Below are 22,852 nucleotides of genomic sequence, written 5' to 3' on the forward strand. Positions count from 1 at the left end.
TATTGTTGTGTAGTATGACCAATTTTCATCCCAGACAATCTAAGTGTTCCACAGTTTTCACAGATTAGTAAAGAAAAACTAGTATGCATAGTCAATGGAGATAGCATTTCTTTTGTTTTTTTCTATTTTAACACTGTTTGTTAAATATTCTTATTTGTAACACTATATTTTTTCTTTAACTTATGAAAATTATTTGGGTGTCTTTTATGTTTTTATGTTATTTTTATTATTTTATCAATTGTATTGTTGTCTACTCATAAAATAGCCCAAATAGTACAACTTTCTTTTAAAACTTGAAAAATAATAAATTGGGATATTTTCATTCACTGAAAATAGAAGATAGTTGACCTAAATCTAGCTTTTTTTTTTTTTCTAGCACCAATGCCTTAATCTAATCTTTTAAGACTTAGGAGCAAAAACTTAAGGACATTAACATAGCACATTGCCTTTTTAATCACAAAAAATAGCAGAAATATGGGAATAAAACATTTGGGCTTATATACAAAAAGATATTTCCCATCTCACATAGCATGTATGCTGTTGATTGAAAATTAGAATTAGTTATTATAGAATTAAAAGCAACTCCCAGTCAGAATCTAGAGATTAAAGGATTTCATATCATTACTAAAAAAATTATGTATTGGTTGACTATGTTTTTAGTCTATCTTCATTTGTTTTTTGTGCTAATTCTAAGAACATTATCTGGAAGATAACTGTTTCATATAATTGTTCTATTACATTAGATTCAAGTAATCTCTTACCTTGTATTTGTTTTGGTGATATTTGAATATATGCAGAAAATGAGGGAAGTTTTTAGTAGAATTAATCCTTAAATTGTGGTTTTAGTTGTGTTCCTAAAATGTTTATTTTATCTGGTTCCACAGTAAGTATAAAAACGTTACTATATGTACCATATGTGCTTTGGTAGATATCATAATATTTTCCAGAATGAAAGAAACCACCTGCTTTGCCATATAGTATACATGAAATAAGTTCACACCTAGGAAGTTTGGCCTAACCAAACTTAAATATGTTTTAGATTATCTAAGTGTAGGGATGGTTCAGTGTTTATTCTAAGATCAGCAGATGTAATAACTTTATCCTATTTTCTCTCTGCAAAATATTACAAGTCCTTGCTCTGCTTACTATTTATCAAGAGAAAGATTTATCAAGAGAAAGGAACACCTAATCAGCCAAATCAATAAAATCAGCCCTGATAATAAAGCCTACCAGATGCCCCCATAATCAAGAGAAAAACTCATCATTATTACCATTCAGAATTTTAAAGTAGAGCTTATTTTGATGGTGGTGAATGAACAAGTAAAGAAAAACTAGTGTCTGCAAACTGTCCAATGAAACTCTCACCCTTATACTAAACAGATTATGCCCACATTCCAAATATTCTTCCACAAGATAGATCTCAACCACAATGGTTGTGAACCCAATGTCTTCTTATATGCAAATCATGGCTTCTTACATGTAAATTGCATATATGAGTCTGTCTAAGACTTTAACTTTTGGGCAGGTGGGGCATTGTGGGGTTCAAGAATGGGAGTCAAGCTGAGTAAATCTCAAAATGTCCTTTCAAAACCTAAGTAGAGCATCGACCAGGTTCAATGCCCCCTCACTTCAGGTTTCAGAAGAAGTTTACAACATAAACATCAAAGACTCACTCCTAATTGATTTATTTATCCAAAATACTAGCTTCTCAGATGTAAAGAACTACTTCTTTGTGTTAAAATGTTTCTTTCTTACCTTTTTTTTTTATTTTTATTTTTATTTTTATTTTTTGGTATAGCAAATTTACCAAGATAGGTGGGCAGAGGTTAGGGTAAGGACATATTGACCAAATGTGGGGTTTCCCTGCTTCACTCAAAAGAGTATATTCCCAACAATTTTAACTCTTCTTTATCACTTCCCTGTGTTCTATGGCAAGATCTAGGTAACAAATTTCTTTATGAAAACTTCACATAATCTGACAGCCCATACTAATTTGGTTTCCTTTAAAAGACTAAACATTTCTTAAAAACATGGCATAGGATTCCCCAAATTATCCAATTCAGAGCCAATTAAAGGAAAGAGACATCAAAGAAAAAAAAGGTAGACTTTGGAATATTTGATATTTCTCTAATTATAAAAATGAGTAGATCCATAAGTCGAAACAAAACAAGTAAAGTTAATGATATTGCCAGATTTTTTAATAGGGACTGAACTATGCTTACTGCCACAGAAATGAAAACTTCTCCTTACGGTTCTAAAATTATAAAGAAAAATAAATATCACCATGACTTTATCCACATGAGTCTCCTACTGAACATATATTTTTAAAAATAATTATTTATTTATTTATTTTTTATGTGGTGCTGAGGGTCCAACCCAGTGCCTCACTCATTCTAGTGAACCTGGTGCCTCACATGTGCTAGGCAAGTGCTCCACCACTGAACAACCCCAGTCCTCTGATGCTTAATCTTTGCTGCAGACAAATGCCAAGCTGTCCTCACAGGACAGGAGGTTAGACATCACTGTACCAAGGGAGCTGCTGAGACATCTCAACCAAAGCTCCTTTCCCTTCCCAGGATTCCCATTATTTTACCTTTTATGGTTATGTTAGAATTGTTATTCTTCTCCCTTTACATATAAACTCCAATCATCAATAAAATTAGAGTTTATTTAAAAAATCATTTTGGTTGTTGTTGACAAAGTCAAACATGATTAGTGAATTTAACTGATTCCTGAATTTAGAAGACATAAATTAATCAGAAATTATTATAAATAGGTGAATTAGTACACATTCACCTTTTTAGCATGAGATTCTAATAGGTTACTATTTTATTACAGAAGAGTTTTCTTCAGTTGTTAAATACTGAAGTTCTTGGTTTGAACCAGTGTGAGGAAACATCCTTATCTTTTTTGAGTTGTTAATTATTTATTTTCTTGTCTTTTTTTTTCAACTAGGAAATTAATTTTATTTGCATTTCTTTGTCCTCTGCTAGCCTATGAGTTTCTTGAAAGCAGGGACTATATTTATGTATGTCTTATGTTCCTGAACCTAGCAAATAACCTGATATGAAATAGGTTCACAGTCAATATTTTCAATAAAATTGAAGCTCACAGAGAACATTTTTCTTCTTCATAAAAATAAAGCTGGTAATTTTTTTGCAGACATATTTTCAAAATGTCTAATTTTTCATGATTGTGACAGTTGCTGCATATGTCCTAGAATTTTTTTAAGAGGATAAAATAGCTAACAGATTTTTATATAAAATAATGGATTTCACCATATAATTTGAAAATAGGCTGATTTTCTTACATTCTCAGGGCTTGCTCCAGGCATATGAGCACATAGTTTAAAATAAAATACAATTAGTGATTTTCAAAAAGAGAAAACCATTGCCTTCATTTTACTCTCCCGAGGAAGCTGATGCCTAGTGACAGCTCTTATCCTCTATGGGCTTGTCTAACAATTCTGACTAGGCAACTCTATATTGTAACACGGTAAGAATATAATTGTGCTCTTGTTAAAACATGCTGTAATGTCAGGCACACTAAATTTTAATTCCCATGGTGATTCCAGATAATCAGGAAATTTTCCAACTGCAGGAGGACTTTGAAATAGCATGTGACATTTTTACATCTGGCCATAATTTCATGCTTTGCCACCTTTGATCAAAGTGTCATCTTAAATGAAGGCAAGGAGACAGAAAACACTAGAATGAAATTCAAAATGTAACAGATTCATTTGAGTCTAAAGGTAAAGCTCATGTGGAGTTACAATACTCTACTCCCCCCAAATTTACATGGTGAGGAAACCACATTAAGTTAGAAACGTTTATAGCTAACAATACATTTTAAATGATCCCAATATTATTTTATATCTGATCCTATTACAAGTAACTTCCAAGCATGAGAATGTGAGAATGTAAGAAAGGAGATCAAATTAACAGACAACTACAAACAACTTATATACTGAAATACTCACATAAGACATAAGAAAATACAGCTTCTGTGATAAATAATATATGGGTAAGTATTCTCTAAGCTACAACTGTTACCTGACAATCCAATACCTGAGGATCAAGCAGCATGTGTTGACTCTTTCATGTAAAAGTAGTTCTCACTGGGAAATTATCAAGGGTTAGTTTAGCAAGATGAAATATTTAGAGGAGCCAAAACATTTTAAGATACGATATTACTCAGTGGTGGGGAAGGAAGTTATTTGCTCTAAAACCTCTGGGTTTGATATCATTTTTATAGCATCATGTTAAAACATTTGTTACCTAATGACACTACAGAATCTTAGAGATTTTTCAAATACAGTTGGAAGTCAGCCACCCTATACATAGGAAATGTATTCATTTTACAGCTGACAAATCTAAGATTCAGATAGTGACCTGATAAAAGTCTCTAAGATATATGACAGAGTAAATCTTTTATCTCAGATTCTTTGAAAGACAGCTGTCTTGGTTTATTATGTACTGCTGTAAGAACATATTTGACTCTGAATAATTTATAAATAACAGAAATTTATTCTGTCACAGGAAGTCAGATCAAGGCAGTGTCTCTGGTGAGGGCCTTCTTGCTATGTCATTACATGGGGGAAGACAGAGGGGCATGAAAGATGAACACCAAGTCCTCACATGACAGAAAAACAAAAGAAAAAGAGCTTATTCCCGAAAGCCCATTTATGGCCTCATTAATCCATTCATGAGAGCAGAGATCTCATGACCTAAACACTTTCCAGAAGGTCCCACCTGCCAACACTACTGCATGGAGCAGTAAGTTTCCAACATATACATTTTGAAGAGACAAAAACATTTAAACCATGGTGACAGGCTAGTAGTAACTGTCACTCTAAATATTTCCTTTACTATCTTATGATTTGTTAGGGCAGTAGGAGAAGGAATTCCTAATCCTTCATGGGAACAGTCTCAATATATTGTAATCACACTGAATTTTCCACAATATATTCAAAAGGTATAATAATTATATCATTCCTTTGCCCTGATTCAACATCTTTATGCTTTCTTAAAAAAATGTCTAACAGGAATTTATGTTTATCTTAAAAATAAATATCTCTAAGCCATGTTGAAATATTATAAAAGCTTCCCCTTTAGTTTTATATTTATAAAATATTAGATGCACATTAATTTTATTTGAATGTTTGTAAAAAAGATATAGAATATCATGGTAGCCACTTCAAAACAGAAAAGAGCTACGCTAACCTTTTATTTCTTTGAGGATCAAGAGTTTTTGGACAGAAATTTCTAGAAATTTCATTTGTCAAAAAAAAAATACACACACACACACACACACACACATACACACAGAAGAATTTATTTAAAAAATTGTTGTATCCTGAACAAATGATGCTCTGTGATTACTTATATTTATCAAAATTTGTTAAATGTTTTTTAACAAAAATATTTGTATTTTAGGATTTGTTTATATTTAACGGAAGAATTTGTTTTTTAAGATCAATGGCAGAAAACCCAACAAAGTTTTTCTTTTACAATGAAGTTTGTGAATTTGCTCCAATTTTCTTAAAAATCAGGTAGATATTTTGAAATTCAAATTTCTTATAAAATTCAACAAATAGAAGCACAGATAGCCTTAACAAAGAAAGAGCTTTCAGGTTTACAAAGTTCACTTTATTCCCATGCTTTAAATAACGTTAATTTCCTGCTTTAAAATATTTCCATTAATGATTTTACATTTTTTGTTTAGATAATAGCTTATATTATTCCTTGAAGGCAGATCAATCACCTTTTTTAAAAAATCTTTGCTATCAACCACACTTTCTTTTTTTTTTTTTTAAAGAGAGAGTGAGAGAGGGGAGAGAGAGAGAGAGAGAGAGAGAATTTTTAATATTTATTTTTAGTTCTCGGCAGACACAACATCTTTGTTGGTATGTGGTGCTGAGGATCGAACCCGGGCCGCACGCATATGCCAGGCGAGCGCGCTACTGCTTGAGCCACATCCCCAGCCCTCAACCACACTTTCAATGAAGGAGGAGAGAAAAAGGGAAATAGCACCTAGAGCACACCAGGCTCTCCTAATTCAATGGTCTAACCAAATGACTACTTTCAACCTTAAGAGTGAATAAATTGATGCTCATGTAATTATTAAATGATACATAGTTATATGCAGGGTTTTGATAATAAATTCAGATAATTTTGATCTGAAAATCCTTTTTCCATTCTTTTGTGTTTTCTGAATTTATAAAGTAATTTTATAAATCAACTATATAGATAGTGTCCATTATTTGTCAGAATAAAATTAAAACTAAAGAAAGTACAATTTCTAAGCAGCTACCTGGTGTGAATACCCTAATAGGCATATGACTCCCACTGGCTCATAACTCACCTTTTAAATTGCTATACTAGTATAAAAGTACATATAATTAATCAGCTTTTTGCAGATGAAAAAAAATTCATCCAAAATTAGGAAAATGATGGACAAACTCATCAACATATGCCTCTAAACGCATAATTTTATAAGACTGAGAAATAAACTTAGGTGGGCTTTTATGTATGCTTCAGTTCCCATTTCACTATAAGATATTAGATGTATTTGCACACATTTGAATAGTTACCATGACTCCATTACTTAACATTAGGATTAAAACAAGAATCTATTTATGTTTATTTTGTACTGTTCAATAACTAGAATTCATCAAATATTGGAGACATTCAAGTTTTAAGGTGGATTCACTTTTCAAGCAGGCAATTTTTGATTTAAGCAAAATATATATGTCAATATTTATTTTATTACAAAAACCTTAAACTCATATTGAAGTAAAAGAGATGATGCTGTGTTATTTCTTTGACAGAAGAGATCCCTGGAAGCAGCTGTGGCCAAAATCATATTTCCTCACATGGAAGGATATGAAACCACCAGAGATGTGAATAATATCCAAGAAAAGAGCCAGGTGATTACCAAGGCTAATCAGGATTTCTGAGGACTCAGAAAAATTTGAGACTATAATAGGATTACACTCTCTGCTACTCAAGGCATCAATATTTGCATATCACACTAGTAGGGTTTAGAAATTGGGATGGCACTAATAAGCCCAGATTAGTGCGAGACACAGCCAGAACTTTCTTGACTTTTCTTTATTGAAAAGAAAAAAAATAAGCCTCCTTGTAAGTAGTTGCTTCAAATCCTCATGGGATTCCATCTGATATCAAATCAGACAGGGAAGGTTGAGCATGTGGAGAGAATCACTTTAAGTGCTAATTGTAAGAAAATTCAAAATGCAACAATAGTATTTTTAAAAATTCCTGTACTGAAAAATGCCACATAAGACAGAACACAGATGAAAGATAATGTTGCTTTTTCCTAAATAAATACAAAGGAAAGATGTTATCTTGTAAAGTATTTAACAGACAGCTACAAAATTGAACAGCCTGACATCCAATATTATGGAAGCATTTTCTCATAGTTGAGCAGTTAAATTGCAGTAAAGGAGACCATTTTTTACTAGTGAGCATCTAAATACAAGGTCTAATTTTTTTTTTTATCATTTTTGACTGATGAGCATGGAAATACTAAATCTGATTGCAAGAGAGAGTAATTAACTTAACATGCCAAGATAGATCAAGTTGGCTGATTGTGTTGCATCACTCTAGTTAGTTCTTCAGTAACATGCATGCACTGTCCATGCAAAATAGCCATTTAGCAATATTTTAAACCCTTAAGTTTAAAAACCATATTTCTTAACAGAATTACCTCCCCCCTTTTTTAACAGAGAACCACTCAAAAACATATAAATGTACTTTAGACCTACACTCTTCATAAGGTAGTCGTTGACCACATTTCACATCCAGCTACTTAAATTTAACCATAAATTTGTTTAAATTAAATACATTGAACTTTTAGTTTCTTAGGCAAGTCATCTCCATTTCAGGTGCCAAGGCCACATATTACTATCATACAAGACAATGCTAATATAGAACATTTTCTTCATAACCGAAAGTTTTATTGAACAGACTGCTCTAGATGTTTTCCGTCAGTAAAATTAAATCTTTGTTTATTGCAATACAGACTAAATATTAAGACTTATAAAATCCATCAGAGGTACAATAGCATTGAACAAAAGATTATTGATATCATAGCTGATAATGTGTGTAAATGGAGAAATAAAATAAAAACAATAATTTTCTTAATTAGCCCTGAATAAAAAAGACAGAATCTAAATAGCACACTAGCATATAAAAGTATGACAAATAAAACAAATGCAATAAAGATGACTTTTTATTCAATATATAAATTAAACTAAACTTTTAAAAAATCCCTCTTCTTTCATAAATAATGTGACTGTGAATTCAACAAATAATCTGGTATTATCTTTTATAGTTAGAAATTCACATTTTATCTACATTTCTTGTCTTATCTAATAAAAATAAGGCCTTGCTATAGAAGGAATTTTATTCATAATATTTTTTTGTGGCAGAAACTTGGAAATAGCAAGAATGTACATCTATAGAATAGTTGCATAAGTTATGGTACTTCCAACATTTAAAAACCATGAAGGTATTTCCAAAAATGTGATATATTTTCAAGCTTTTATCTGAAAAGATAACACAAAATGTACAAGGTTGACATAGTTACTGGTAAAATGTGAATGGAAGAACAAATGTAGGGAAAAATAAAGATATGTATGAATGACAGAATAATAAGGAAGACCTAGAGTAAGTAAAAAATGTAAAACCTAAATTTATCCCTTTCTATATTTACATATTGATAGGAAAAGAGTAAAGTTGTAAAGAGTTATGCATTGGACTTTCAATTTTGCTTACCTCTAAAACTAAAGAAAGGGAAGATATTAATTTGTATCCTTTCTTGCATTGCTTATTCCTAAGAGCACATCACTTGGCAATTTAAAAATATTTAATTAAAATAATTCACTGTACATCTCCTATACACAAGGCTCACTTTGCAACTTGGGGATCGAGCAATTAATATTAATAAATTAGACTAATAAGGACTTCATAATTTATAATACTTTCATACATATTTGACCCTTAAAATGACCTTGTCAGGGTGGTTGAGCATAAAATGTTTGTTTTTCCAACTACATCCAGTCAATAACTGGCAAGGCCAGGAGTAGCACCTGGGTATTGGGTATCTCTGTTTTATCCTTTCCTTACTATAACACAAAATGAAAAATGAAAGACTCAGTTTTCATTCCCAAAGAACATATTTTATAGATGAAGAAATTATGGCCTAAAACAGTTGTTATCTTATGTCTTTCCATCTTACTTTACTATTTTAGTACCTTTCTTCAACCCTATTCTCTTTATCTCAACTAAAATCTTTTTTAACAAAGAGTCTGCATAAAATGAAGTTGGTAATTAATATTTCTAAAACCATATATACAAAAAATTATAGTCTCTCTCAAAGTTATGCTTTATGCATAAAAGAATATTTAAATGTTGAGAAATTATTTGTAACTAAAGGATGACGGCATCAAATAGAAGCTCCCTTTTAAAGACATGGTTCACAAAAATATTTCAGTTCAAAAATCTCATTGATCACAAAACCCATCATGTGATCATATCTTGTGGAAGCTAGGGAAATCCTTACACATCAAGTGTTAGAATAAAGCATAACATTGCTGTCAAACAATAAAAATGAAAGAGGAAGTAAGTACTGGCATGACCAGAAAAGTAAAGGTATGGAAGGAAGTGGGGAGACAAATGACATGTGCAGTCACAAAGCTGGGAGAGAGAAACTTGCCTAATATAGGTGTCACTAACTTACAAATAGTATAGCATAAATTATGAGAAACTATCATGAGAAGAAATTATGAGAAGCTAGGTGTAAGATTTATCCAGAAGGAATAAAGTCATATTAAAACAGTAATGAAGAATAGCAGTCTATGTTTTAATCCATTTGGGGCTGCTATTACAGACTACTATAAATTGGGCAGTTTATAAACTACAGAGATTTATTTCTCACAGCTCTGGAGGCTGGGAAGTCCTGGATCAAGGTGCCAATAGATTTGCTATCTGGTGAGGGCCCACAGCCAGTTTCCTATGTGATGCCTTGCACAGTGTCCTCACGTGGCAGAAGCGGCTTTCAGAGGCCCTGTTTTATGAGGGTGCTAATCCCATTCCTGAGGGCTTCCCTTTCATGACCTGATCAACTCCTCAAACCCTCATCTCCAAATTCTCACACTGAGGATTAGGTTTGCACATAAGTAGTAATCCTAAATTTCAACAATTTGGGGAGAACATAAACATTCAACTATAGCAAAAGGGTTTATAATCTCTCACACAGAATGAATCAACCGAATCCTTGGAAGGCTGTTGTTGTACATTATGCTAAACTATATGGGGATAGATGGTGTTTTTAGTACTGATAAATAGTGTCATTTTTTAGGTTGACATCCAGGAAAACAAAATAATGAACACGACCCATCCAGAGCTTCAGTTGGAAAGGACTGTGGAGCAACGTTGTACACTTTCCTAACATAGCCAGGTTTTCTGTTCAGCTTCTGTCAGTCTGTTTCAGTTCAGGCTCCCAGGTGTTGTCAGACTCCGTGGTAACCAGGTGGTATTAATGAGCACAGTTACTTAGCAGGGTGCCTTCGTGCCCTAGGATTTCTGAAAAACCTCCAAGGAGAAAAGTCGCCTGGAATCCAGAGTCAAAAATCCCTGAGTCTGAACTAGCAGAAATAGAAAACAACAAAAAGTAGAATACATAGAAAAAGAAAAATAGGATTTTTGATTAGTAATCTTCTAGATTATTACTAAACCTAACATCTTTGGTATTTTTCAGGTGATTGGCACCACTGAACACTGATTACATGAGTTTTAACATAAGCTATTGGTTATTTTTGGTCACACATTTATTTTCATAGGTCAATATAACTTATGGTAAAGGCATTTTTAAAAAACCCACAAAATAGAGCTATTGGAATTGAATACATAATGTCTCTTGAAAAATAAAAGGGGAGAAATAGTGACTTCATGACTGAGAGAAAAAAGAATCAAATTTGCCCAAAGAAACATTATGTTTTTTATCTCTGAATAGCAGGAAAAAAGTTTTCAGATTTTCATAGGCCGATCAGCGTGGACTCTTAACTATACAATGGAAACATTTGAAAAAGTGGTTTATCTTCAATTCCAAGTACCCGAATATGGTGTCCCATGAAGCCTCATAATTCTAGCTAGTATATACTTTCATATTCCAGTGGTAACTCTTCAGGTTTCAGTAGACAGAAAAAAATATGTAGGAATGTAGGAACTGTGTCAGAGGTTGTATGGAAAGTTATTTACAGATGCCATCTACAATGCAAAAGTGAAAAGTAAATTTTAATATGTGCTGAATTTACAATTTTTAATTTTTTTCAAGCATGAAAGAGAAGTTGTAACATTTGACATATTTATACAAATACTTTTGAATATTATTGACTATTATGAGTTTAAATACTGTGCATTTGGCAAGAACATCAGATACTTAAATCTATGGATATAGCTTAACATCTGATGTTAATATTAAAAGTAGAAAAAATTATTCTCTAATATTTAATACAGTTTTTACAATAACTTATTAATGACTATTGTCACAGATATGAAGGCTCACTTTCCCTTTTTCACCATTTATTGAGTGTTGGCTGCAGTTTTTCTTCACTTGATGAAACTTGACAATTTCATCTAGATATTCCGGGAAGATAATTTGATTCCATGGCTAGCAAGGCCTCTCTGGACTATGTGACACTAAGGATCTCCTAATAAGTGTGATTATTGTGATTCAAGAACACTAGGATAACAAGTACTGTGTCTCCACTCCCTGAGTCTGAGTTGGTGGTCAGGTCATATCTCTGGCAAGGGTGAACACTTGGAATTTATAGTTGGTGATAAAACTTATTTATTCCTATCATTCTAATTTCCCTTAATATGATTATCATGTCTACAAATAAATTTTACAGGTATGTTTACTATTTTTATTATTTCCTATAGCCTATATTATTTCATGATGACAGGGGCTTTTGCTTGTTTTATCCACTTGCCTGGTGGTAATATGTTCTCTATAAATATGTGTTGAATGAATTAAAAAAAGGAAATATGAATGTGTTCTAAAGAGCAGTGGATACGATAACATTTAAGGTAACATTTAAGGGAGAAAGCGAGAGGGGAACTGTATCTTAGCTGGAGGAATGTTTGAAGAGTAAAGGCAGGTAGTAATGCTCATGGTGTGTTCAGAAGACCGTAAGGAGATCAATCTGACATGTGCAGAGGTTTTCAGTAGAGAGCATAAGGAGATGAAGTTGAAGAATTAATGTGCAGCCAGATTACCAAGGGCCTTGAAAGTCAATTTAAATAACTCTGGTTATATTATTCTCTGAAATTAAGAGGAGGAGTAACATAAGGTTCAACAGAAATATACATCCCAACTTTAGTAAAATGACTACTAAATATATTACATTGCTCATGAAGCAGAAGGGAAAACTGACCTTTCTATACAGTCTTCATATTACATTATATCCTCTAGCTAAATTTGCAACCCAACCCCAAGATTCATAGAAATTTCCAGTATCATGCAGCAGTAAAGGCAGTTTCTGGGGAAAAGAAAGAGAAAGAAACACATCATTACTGTCTTTCAATCATATCCCGTGGTTCAAAGTACACTTGTGGAAAAAGGATTCATCTTGGGGTAGAGTTCAGAAACATAGGCATCAAAATTGGATAATACAAGTTGGGAGAGGCCATTTTAGGAATGGCTGCAACCTGGAGACAAGACTTTCAAAGACAGACTCAGCAGCCCAGAGGCAAAAGACAAAGTCTAATATCTATTTAGGGACTGCTATGTTCAAAGTCCAGGACCATTTTTCTTGAATACATACATTGCCTTTCATTGATTCTTTTTTTTTAAACAATGCACATTTTCTCCCACATTTCCATATCTCCATACTTGAACTGACTCAAAATAAATCTTTCAATCATTTTAAACCTTCAGCCACATGTCATAATGCATTTGTCAAACCTACATTAGTGAACTTGATTGTTAACCAGGTCAGTGTGAAAAGACAAGTACAAAATTACTTAAAGGTTAAATTTAAAACCACATCATGGCCAATTTGAAGAAAGAATTTCATTTGTTATCATTTGAAAATCTTCAGTTGGTATCTTCTGATAAAATAATTTTACTTATTTCTAAAATGCAAACTAGAGAAATATACAACTTTAAATCATTGACCTGAAAAATGGACACCGAGAGCCAAGAGCTGAACATTCTTTACAGTAATATTTTTATCATAATTTATGCAGAAAAAGATGAAATTCTGAGTTACAAAAATATTAAGAAAAGTGAATCTCAAAATGTTCTAATATTTCAGAAATATCCTCATTGATTTGTTTTGCTTTTACTTTTAATGTATGCAAATATTGCTATATGAGAACATAAAAAGTTTTTTAAAAGTTCTTAAAGAATAATCTGGGTTCAATCCTCAGCACCACATAAAAATAAATAAATAAAAGTTATTTAAAAAAGAGAATAATCTGTCTAATTGATAGAAAATAGTGTATCATAGTGTAATTTATAGCACTTCCACAACCTCTCCCTATGTATTGAACAACAATGTATCTAAAAGTCAATGGCATCTGAGCTTTGATGAAATATAACATGTTCTAGAAATTGTGCTACAAAATTGTGCTACAAAATCATTTTACTATATCCTTGCAATTATATATACTACTGTTTTACTATACCAGTTTTCAGGTGTGTAAAATGAACCACACATGTTAAGTCAATTTTCATTATCCTACTTCTAGAAATTGGCAGTTTTATTAGAGCCAGATCAGACTGATTCCAAGACTCTTAATCATAATTATGGCAGCATACATCAAACTTTAGTGTACTGAATTGCCACCCAGAAAACTTGGCAAATTTAGGATGCTGAACCATTTTCTAAGATATTCTGTTTCTATAGGTATAGCATATTCTATGTATTGTGCATTGTAAAAAGTATTTTGTAGTAGGGGGTCTGCAAACCTTGCTACATTCTTCGATTTTGGCTGATGGAAAATGTACACACGCGTGCGTGCAAAAACACACTCACAAATGGAACATAGCCTATTTGGATTATAATGGAACATAGCCTATTTGGTCCATGGACTAAAGCAAGGCAAAGTGGGATATAGTTCTGCAAGTTCCCTTGGCAATTAAACACAGGCTTCTGAGTGTGGAGAAAAATAATAAAGGTACAAGTAAAAATTGAAGGGTACCAACTGTGAAGGTTAGACAAATCCCAGAACAGATAGACAAGCAAATAACTCTTCCTGTAGATGTAGACAGTATCCATTTTTTAAACAAGGCACTCCCTATTCATCTGACCCAAAAAGATATTGAGTCAATCTGAGAATGTTTATAAATGTTAGAAAAATTCATCAATTTGGGGGAGGAAATGAGGAGATGCTGGCCTATTTGGCTTATATTTTCTTTTATGCAAATAACGCTATGTAAATACTTAAATACATGCCTATGTATATACATATGAATTTCAAATACATTTTGAAATAGAATAAAATAAAATTAATTAATGAAAATGGAATGGGTGATGTCTCTTTTTCTTCAAAAGTGATATACTATATTACTTTATTATTGTTAAAGTTTTAAGTTAAATAAAAAACAATGTTTAAAATGGTGAATACTTTCAGGTAAGATGTCATCTGAGATCATTCACATATACTCATTAAAATCTGATTATTTAAAACACACAAGAATATTAGAGTAGCATAAACAGAATAGGAATGTTGAGACATTTCTGCTAGAAAGAGTATTAACATAACCAGATTTGAGGGACAGGAAAAGAGGTATTTTCCTTGGCTCTTTGATAATACAAAGTAATATAGTACATGAAAGTGAATGAGAGGAAACCTGAAAATGTTTTACTTAGAATTTCTATCAATTAATAAAAGCTGGAATCACAGACAGGTAATGGACATGTGCCATGGGTGCGACTCCCTCCTGCACTCTTGGAAGCGCACCTAAGATGGCCACACTGAACATGAATTCTGTGGTAGACCTTCTACAAGCTAACACAGCATCAGGCATGCATAGAAATTGCCACAGTGACTCCCTACTACCACATAAAATGAAAAATTAATTGGTACAATCCCAGATAAGATTGGCTTCTGCTCTGTTACCAACAAACTGCTGTGTTTCTAAGCTAACAATATAAAAGTATGAGAACACCAAACACTTCCACTTGGTTTTGTTGAAATTGAACTACTTGAGCATTCAAACAGGAGAAATTTTTTTCAGTCTTTGACTGAACAAGAGAAAAACAAATTTCTTCCAAAGTAATTATTTTAAAAGCCTCATTGAACGTGTAAAAATATACTCCAATTAAACATAAATGGAGCTTCTTGTAAACTCTCTCATGTTATCTTTTTATGAAATAAAATGAAACTAACAAAACATATTTTATAATATTTGTTATCATCAAAGACATTTAAGAACAAAAACTGCATCTATGTAACTTGACAAAAGAATCTTGATTAAGAACCATTTAAAATACGAAAGAACTGAGTGGAATTTAACAGAGAAGTTAAAATAAAAATGGAAACAAAAAAATAGCTTTGAAATTTTAAAAAAAGTGAAAAGTCAAGCTTTAAGATTTCTCCATAATGAGAAGTAAAGGGATATATCTTTTTTCTTACATATATATGTAAGAATATATATATATATATATATATATATATATATATATATATATATATAACTTCTTAAATCTATTTTCATATATATATATATATGAAAATAGATTTAAGAAGATCTTCTGTGTCTAAAAACTAGGTACAGGAAGAAAAACATTTTCAAATCAGTGAAGAAATGGCAGGATAGTGAGAATTTCTTTGGCCAAAACCTGGTTAAGGTTAAACATAGAGGTAAAAAATAAGAGGAATAAGCCAATTTTTCCCTAGTAGAATTTGCCAAACATGGGTTACTAGATCTTGGATTTTTTTCATGCTTATGGGTCAAGAGATACTGAAAACCAGCCTAGGCCTACCTAAGTACAGAATTCAATATCAGACTCATACATTTTAAAATCTAGAAGCCCAAAGCACAACATCCTCAGGGTGAGAGAGTGACTCCACAAGTCTTCCCAGATATAAGGGAGGAGACTCAGGAAGAATGGTAAAGTGTTTTATATTCCAGGAATGATGGAATAAACCTTATACAATAATGTGGCTGATATGTATAGAAAATCTGGACAAAATACTTTTTTTTTATTGCTTGTTCACAACATTACAAAGCTCTTGACATATCATATTTCAAACATTAGAATCAAGTGGGTTATGAACTCCCATTTTTACCCCAAATACAGATTGCAGAATCACATCGGTTACACATCCACATTTTTACATACTGCCATATTAGTGACTGTTGTATTCTGCTACCTTTCCTATCCTCTACTATCCCCCCTCCCTTCCCCTCCCATCTTCTCTCTCTACCCCATCTACTGTAATTCTTTTCCCTCCATGTTTGTTATCCCATTCCCCTCACAACCTCCTATATGTAATTTTGTATAACAATGAGGGTCTCCCTCCATTTCCATGCAATTTCCCTTTTTTTCTCCCTTTCCCTCCCACCTCATGTCTCTCTTTAATGTTAATCTTTTCCTCCTGCTCTTCCTCCCTGCTCTGTTCTTAGTTGCTCTCATTATATCAAAGAAGACATTTGGTATTTGTTTTTTAGGAATTGGCTAGTTTCACTAAGCATAATCTGCTCTAGTGCCATCCATTTCCCTGCAAATTCCATGATTTTGTCATTTTTTAGTGCTGCATAATACTCCATGGTGTATAGATGTCACATTTTTTTAATCCATTCATCTATTGAAGGGCATCTGGGTTGATTTCACAGTCTAGCAACTGTGAATTGTGCTGCTATGAACATCGATGTGGCAGTATCCCTGTAGCATGTTCTTTTAAAGTCTTCAGGGAATAGTCCGAGAAGGGCAATAGCTGGGTCAAATGGTGGTTCCATTCCCAGCTTTCCCAGGGATCTCCATACTGCTTTCCAAATTGGCTGAACCAATTTGCAGTCCCACCAACAATGAACAAGTGTACCCTTTTCCCTATATCCTCGCCAGCACTTATTGTTGTTTGACTTCATAGTGGCTGCCAATCTTACTGGGGTGAGGTGGTATCTTAGGGTGGTTTTGATTTGCATTTCTCTGACTGCTAGAGATGGTGAGCATTTTTTCATGTACTTGTTGATTGATTGTATGTCCTCTTCTGAGAAGTGTCTGTTCAGGTCCTTGGCCCATTTGTTGATTGGGTTATTTGTTTTTTTATTGTCTAATGACAAAATACTTTTAAAAGCTCACTTAAGTCATCAAAGATTTATTTGGACAATAGGTTTTTTGTTGTTGTTGTTTGTTTTTTTGTTTTTCTGTTTCCAGTCAATACCTAGGAGAAAGTGAATTCAAAGATGTGAATACAGCATTGGAGGCTGCTTTTCCACTCTTGCTGATTGGTGATTCAAAAGTTGTTACCGAGAAGTAGAAAACCCAACCAGCACATTCTGTAATCTCAAAGGGTGCAGGGTAGGAAGACAAAAAAATGGAAATCAGACCTGCCAAACAGTACAAGTTTGGGAAAATAACTGAGACCTGGGAATCTAAAGGGCTACAAAGTATAATTAAGTTGAACTGAAAATAAACCAGAGAGTAAAGACCAGCTGTGATAATTTCAAATGCTGATTGTATTAATTAGATTTATCATCTGCCTTCCAGATGAAAAAGTAATTACTCTCTAGAGAAAGTTAGCAATTCAGAAGCTGAAATTATCTCTAAAAATTTCATATGCAACATTCAACTTAACTATAAAAAATTACTATGTATGTGGGACAAAATTTTGATAAAAACAAAAACAACAATGAAACAGAAAATAAAAATATGTAGAAGCATGAAACAGAAAAATATAAGACACAAAAATAAGATTAATTTAGACAATGCAAAAAACAAAATGGATAATTGTGTAAAATAAATAAAAATACATAAAAATCTCATGGACATATTACAAATGTATGAAACAATCTCACTGAAGAGGTGGGGGAATGATTCTAGCCCAGGTAACTTTGGAAATAAGTGGAGTTTGCAGGACTTTAAAGGCAAACACATTTGGTGTAAGCACTGCTGTCATGCTGTGCACTATACTATATATGTTACTATGTACACTGTATCAAGTTGATAAATCTGTTTCCATTGGTGCCAGATTAACAAGTATAAAATTACTATTTGTTTATATTGGAATTGAATTATTAAGTAACTGGATGTCAATAATGAGAGCCAGGTTTCTTAATGTTAAAATAAGCAGTTACCGATAAGTAAAATGATGTTGTGTGTAGTTATAGGTAAGAATTGAAGATAGCCTGTAAAGTCATGGTTTGACTTATTATAGATACAGGTGGTTACATATAGAAATATTTATAAATATGTGGGTACACATGGCTTAGTGGGTACACATGGCTTAGTATCCATGTGTACCCACATATTTGTAAATATTTCTTTGTTCTATCAGTTGAGAGAACCTAGAAGCAATGAGTACATCTACTGCCCAGATATTGGCTTCTAATTCTATTCTCCAATAAAAAGGACCAGTATATTTTAGAGAAATGGGTGTTTCTAGAACTAGCAAAAGAAATACACAAGATGAACTTTGAGCCACTTATAATGCCAGAAAATATGGATGTGCTTTGTTTACCCTAGAATAGCATTCATACTGTGTTAGGGGTATGTCAAAGGGACATAACTGAAAGAATTACCAATAGCAAAACCTGAAACAATCTGAGCATGAACCAAATCAAGCAGGGCTGGTTTATAAGACATAGTATAAAATAATACCTCAGTCTATATAAGTAAATGTTATAGAAATAAATGGTTAAATATAAAATAAATATGGAAAATATACAAATTTCCCATAAAGACTTCTTAAAAATTTATGGCAAGGGGTGGGGATGTGGCTCAAGCAGTAGCAGGCTCGCCTGGCATGCGTGTGGCCCAGGTCGATCCTCAGCACCACATACAAACAAAGATGTTGTTTCCACCAAAAACTAATATATATATATATATATATATATATATATATATATATATATATATATATATAAACATACACACACATACATACATATATATTAAAATTCTCTCTCTCTCTTTAAAAAAAATTAAAAAAAATTATGGCAATATTCTGACCTCAGAAAACTAGTGTCACTTCCCATTTACTATGTGTAGACTCTACACAGTGACTTTGTTCCAAAGGGTACAATATGAAAAGGGAGAGGGAAACATGACTTTACAATTTGGGAATACCTGACAGATATTCGCTCAACCTCAAGGTAACATCAACAATGACAAGCTTATGAAAAATATGTATTGATATAATGAAAATTGCATTGTTCTTCTTTGGTTTTCCCTTTCAAATGTATAGCCCTAGTCTATTCATGTGGAAGGTGTTAGATAAATCCCCTTGAAGGATATTCTACAAAATGCCTGACCACTATTCCTTGAAATGTCAAGTAAATGTCATTAAAAACAAAGAAGGGATCAGTAACTGTCACAGTCCAGAGGAGCCTAAGACATGGTGAGTATGAGATCCTGTGACAGAAAAAAGTAGATGAGTAGTAATAAATACTGCATTGAGTAAGTACATAGTTAATAATATTGTTTCATTGATGGTAACACAGTTACTATCCTAATTTAAGGTTATTACAATGCGCAATACAAAGAGCAGGGTATATAGGAATATAGTCTATAAAGCTATAGTACTATCTTTATAATATTTCTAAAGATCTAAAATTGTTCCAATATTTTTAAGGTTTACTAAAAAAAATTAGAATGAGTACATGACCATTTACATTAGCACCCCAAAATAATGAAATACTGAGGTAAAAATCTAACAAAATATGTATAAGATATGAATGAGAAAAACTATAAAACACTGATAAAAATCAATGTAATTTATAATTTTAATACAATGAGAAAAATAATGATTATTCATAAATTCATAAAAACTACTTATGAATAAAAATGTCTCAGATGATTACTAAAGATGATTAGTAGTAAATATATTATTATGTATATAGAATGTCTAAAGGATTCTAAAGCTAATCTATTAAAACTATAATGTTGAGAGCAGAGTGTTGTAGGCAAAGGCAACAAAAATAAATTTTTCTCATGATTACTCTAACATTGCAAAAATTAGGAATAAATCGGGTTTTATTGGAAAGTCTGTAAATTAGGGTAATGTTTATAGTTACATTTACTTTGACACCAAATTATACAAGTTGACCCATGTTTTATTTTGTTTTACTTTTTGGTTTGTGTGTTTGTTTTTCATATCTAGAGAAAAGGTTTTTTTGCTGTTGTTGTTGTTTGTTTTTGCTTCTTCATAGACTGTAGAACAAGATTCTTACTCAAAAAATTGAGCTTTGCCTCCGTAGAGGAAAGTGCTTGTACCATAAAGTATAAATAATTTCCTCAAATAAATGTAGAAAGAATAAACATAAAAATAGACAAGAGGAAAGAATGATCAATTAAGAAAAGAAATACAAATCCATTTCATTTATAATGAAAACTATGGTGAGATACTTTTTATAATAATGTTGAAAAAATTTTAAAAACCAGAAATATCAAATGTGGTGACAATGATAAGCCATGAAGCATCTGATATGCTGCTCATAAAAAGAAATTCAACTGTGTCTATAAAGATAAAGTTATATAATTACTCAGAAATTTCCCTTCTGAACATGTCTCTACCAACATCCACACAGAATTGTATAAGGATTTATATACAAGTCTCTATAGCACTATTTTTTGCAGTCAAACAAAATTCTTGTAATAAATTTCAACAAGACAATAATGAATATTAAGGCATATTCATAAAATGAATATTTCATAGAGATTAAACATATTGGAACCCTATATCATTACTAATATATAAAATATTGAATAAAAATTTGATGAATATACAAAGTATAATAACACTCACAAAGGTAAATATATACAAAAATATATACTTTTATGGGTATATTATGCTGGTTTAAAATTATGTCCAAAAATTTTCCAGCAATCTTCACTTCAAAAGATGGGAACTAATTTTTCTTCTAATTAATGTAGAAATATGTGGTGATTTGTTTCCAATAAAGGAAGTATTGCAAAAATAACTGCATATGGTTTCTAGTACTAGATTATGAGGATATAATGACTTGTTCCCTGCTCTTGGGGTTCTGATAACCTTGGGAAATGGTTTGGGTCATCATAAAGACGTGCTAGCAGCCCAGAGGACTGACTAATATGGGAAGGATCTGAAAGATTCTGAACCTCTTTCCAATTACCAGCCATTTAAGTGGGTCTAAAATAAAAATTTTAAGAAATTGGAAATACATTAGTATAATGAAATATATTATAATTCAACAATTTGTTTAATTATTCAATTAATAAGCTAGAATTAAAAGTAAATTTTATTAGCAAAGGTATGAATATCGGTATTCAGGATTCTAAATTACAATTATTCCCTAAACATAATTATTTATAGAGAAAATACAAAACATTAATTAGCTACTTTCAGACACATGACAGAATTAAATAAGTGGCCAAATTAAATAAACATTAATATAATATATAAACACAATTTTCCTATATATGTCTAATTTTTATCACATAGAAAATATGAAGAAAAAAAGTATAGAAAAGGTACAGAGTACACACAAAGGCACAGATCATTTTAGAACTAACATAACAACAAAAAAATGATCATGTCTAAGTAAAAAAAGAAAAACTATAAAGCTTTCCTGAAAGCCATAAAAGAGGACCTCAATGAACTGAGAGAGCACATATTCCTGTAAGAGAGAATTCACTATTGTAAAAATGTCATTTCTCCTTCAATTACTCTATAAATCCCTACAGGACTTTTATGAAACTTGTCAAACAGTCTTAACATGTATCAGGAACTGAAAATGTGCAATAAGAGCCTACACATTTTGAAGAGAAGAAGATAGAGCAAAGACTTCTCTGGCAGAGACAAAGCATGCAGTTCACAGTGTTTAACACAGGGTGATATCATCAAAGATATGTGTGGTCTTCATCTTCTGGCACCTTGCACATTAATGCTGTATTAAAACATGCGTTCTCATGATATATTGTAATGATTCTGCTGCCTTATCAACAAATTCCAGTAGAGAATTTTATCAGATTAAAACTTTGAATGTCTTTGACTACTATCCTCTGAAATACAAGCACTGTTACTATATTATTATTTACTATTTATATACTTTACTTCCTAATTTATTAATTCCTTGCCAGCTCAGAGCTCTTCATTAGGAACTTGCTATCTTAGCTTGTTAGAGTTTTGCTTAGTTGCCTGCTAGTAGAATCCTAAAAGAATTGCTTTATCTAAGAGATGTGGAATATAGCAGTGAAATGAAATCCTGACAAATTAAGCTCATTAAACCTCCAATCCTATTAACTTCAAGTAATTCTACACATCTACCAAAATTCTACATATCTTAATTTTATACAAACCTTTTAGGGAAACTACATTTGAATGATGGATATAGCTACCTAAAATATAAAGGTTCTATGTTGCCAAAACTCCCATAAATAAAGGTAATAAATAACACTGCTAGAGTAAATATTTACAATATATAACAGAGTATAAATATCCCTAATGAATAAAAAATTTCAGTAAACTAATTAGAAAATATAACCTACCAATCGACAATGTTTCAAGTATGAAGAAGAAGAAACACAAATTGTCAGCTTCAAAAAAGTACTTAATATCTGTCATTAGTAATATAAATGACCTGGTTAATATAAATTTTAAAATTAAGTTGTAACTTT

The sequence above is a fragment of the Spermophilus citellus genome (assembly GCF_964194105.1).
Source record: "Spermophilus citellus genome assembly, chromosome: 3".
Lineage (NCBI taxonomy): Eukaryota > Metazoa > Chordata > Mammalia > Rodentia > Sciuridae > Spermophilus > Spermophilus citellus.